This window comes from Otolemur garnettii, unplaced genomic scaffold (genome assembly GCF_000181295.1).
Source record: "Otolemur garnettii isolate 467f Iridium unplaced genomic scaffold, OtoGar3 scaffold00233, whole genome shotgun sequence".
In the NCBI taxonomy this organism is placed as follows: Eukaryota; Metazoa; Chordata; class Mammalia; order Primates; family Galagidae; genus Otolemur; species Otolemur garnettii.
Window position 1 is genome coordinate 1,014,065 of NW_003852628.1, and position 2,805 is coordinate 1,016,869.

At 48.0% G+C, this 2,805-nt stretch overlaps 1 protein-coding gene across 6 annotated transcripts in view; it reads left to right on the top strand.

Annotated features, from left to right (window-relative positions):
- Window positions 1-2,805, top strand: part of AKT2 (AKT serine/threonine kinase 2) — a 61,228-nt gene that overhangs the window by 46,940 nt on the left and 11,483 nt on the right. The window lies entirely within an intron of this gene.

A 2,805-nucleotide genomic window follows, 5' to 3' on the forward strand; every position in this document is an offset into this window, starting at 1 on the left:
GGGCCCGGGCTGGATTCGAACCTGCCACCTTGGGTATATGTGGCTGGCACCTTAGCCACTTGAGCCACAGATGCCGAGCCCCTTTCTATTTTCACTCTTGGTCAAGCGGGTCTCCAGCTCCTGAGCTCAGGTGATACACCTGCCTTGGCCTCCCAGAGTGTTAGTTTATAGGTGAGAGGCACTGTACTCTGCCAGATTCAACATTTTAAAATTTCTAAGAGGGCAACTATGTCTGATAAAGCATGTCATGGGATATGTTTCTACTTTCCTCCTCTTTCTCCTCCTTCCCTCTCCTCTTCCTCACTCCCTCCTCTCCTCTCTCCTACTTCTTCTTCTTCTAGAAAATAGGAATATTAATGTAGGGATTGGGATTTAGGCTGTAACTTGTTCCAAAGGGGGCATGGGTTAAAGCAAGTTGAGAAATGCTGGCTTGAGATCCTAGATCGCACAGAGAAGCCAGTGTCACTCTGCCTGGGTGTGCACCAGCTCTGAGGCCACTCGGACTTGGGCTGCTTCTCTCATTCATGACCTGAAAACCTCCTGAGTACCCACAATGAGGACTGGGGCACACCACCTTCAAAGTCCTTGTGGGGCAGACACCAGAACCTGGTGGGGATGGCAGTGTGCCAGCCCTTGGTTTCCGTGCATCTGCCTTACAAAGCACGATCTCTTGTGATTAGGGCCAGTTTGAAAAGGCAGAGCCTCCTCTGGTGCACACCCAGGCAGAGCAGTACAGGCTCCTTGGTTCTCCCAAGCCGCAGAGCTAAGCAAGAACTATCCTACCCATTGGCCCTAGGGAAGGTCACAGGCCTTTTATGATTTCAGCTCCTGGCTTGGAGCAACTGCTGTTCTTTTCTTGAATTTGGGGTCTCGCTTTTGCTCAGGCTGGTCTCAAATTCGTGAGCTTAAGCTATGTACCCGCCTTGGCCTCCCAGAGTGCTAGGATTACAGGCTCGAGCCACAGCAACCTCCAGCTCCTGAGCTTAGGTGATTCTCTTGCCTCAGCCTCTGGAGTAGCTGGGACTATAGGCACCTGCCACAATGCCTGGTGTTTTTTTTTTTTTTTTTTTTTTGAGACAGAGTCTCAAGCTGTTGCCCTGGGTAGAGTGCTGTGGCGTCATAGCTCACAGCAACCTCCAACTCAGGTTCAAGCAATCCTCTTGCCTCAGTTTCTTGTATTTTTAGTAGAGATGGGGGCTGGCTTTTTGCTCAGGCTGGTCTTGAACTTGTGAGTTCAAGCTATCCATCCACCTCGGCCTCCCAGAGAGCAAGGATTAACAGGCATGAGCCACCACACGTGGCCTGAATTTGGTTTCTTAATCTGTGCCTCAGTTTCTTCCTTTGTAGTGCCGGAGAAGGGGATGGTTCATAACAGTGAATGCTCTGTGAGTAGCTGTTACTAGCAGACTCTTGTTTTTCCCTCAACTTGGAGTGCCCTGCCCTGGTGGCAGTCAGGGCTCCAGAGTCAGGATTGCCCTTCCAGAGATGCTCCTGCTTATGAGAGCATGTGTGTGCAGAAATTCCACAGAACCCTACAGTGTTCTGTACCTCCCTTTTTCCACTTTTAACGTACCTAGGATTGTTCCATGTGAGTGTGTGGACCTGCCTTGTTCTTCCTCTTTGCTGTGGAGTACTTCATTGCATAGGCAATGCTTCATGGGCTTCCTCTGCCTTATGACAACTGTATGTCAAGCACTCTTGCCATGTTATACTGGCTCTAAGATGCCATCATCTGGGAGATATGGTTATTTTATATAAAACCAAGGAAAAGCAGTGCCAAATGAATCAAGACGTGCCACCACCTGTAATATGCATCCACTTTCCAGCAGTGTCAAAACATGGAAAAATATGCTTTGCAGGACCAATGGAATAGAAGTAGTTTTGTGGGCTACACGAGAAGATGGAGACTCAAGAGGAGGACAGCCCAGCAAGGTGGATCAGGCTTGGATTTTTTCAGTCCCAGCCTCTCATTTCCTGCTTGACTCCTCAGCAGCACAGGATCAGTGACACTTGCCTGCTAGGGCGGGGGCGATATTGCAGGATGTGTATGGAGGGCTCAGCCTGTTCTTGGCCCCTCCCTGAGCTGGCCACACTTACTGCAGCTTATTTAAATCACTGGGATTTGGGGAATTGCCTGCTTACACTCCTTGAATTTCTCATTCTTGGTGAACTTTTTCTTTTTCCCATTGGTCATGTGGCTATTTTCTAGACAACAAGCAAAATACACAGAGGGTTCACAATATATTGAGTTGAACCATCTGATTGCTGTGTGGTGGGTCAAAAATGGGGAGCTATAGACAATTTAGTATCATGTAATCTGGGATTTTTCTTTTTGGTCTCTGGTCATTTTCACTTATTAGACAGAACATTTTTAAGTATCAAAAGAAAATTCTTCCCCAGCAGGTTCTAAACTTATAAGCAACAGAACTAGTTTCTTCTTCTTTTTTTTTTTCCTGAGACAGAGTCTCAAACTGTCACCCTGGGTGAAGTGCTGTGGTGTCACAGCTCACAGCAACCTGAAACTCTTGGGCTTAAGTGATTCTCTTGCCTTAGTCTCCCAAGTAGCTGGGTAGCTGGGACTATAGGCACCCGCCATAACACCCAGCTATTTTGTTGTTGTTGTTGTTGCAATTGTCATTGTTGTCTTAGTTGGCCTGGGCCGGATTTGAACCCACCAACCCCGGTGTTTGTGGCCAGTGCCCTACTCACTGAGCTCCGGCTGCCGACCAGAACTAGTTTATTCTTTTTTTTTTTTTTTTTTTTTGTTGAGACAGAGCCTCCAGCTGTCCCCCTGGGTAGAGTGCC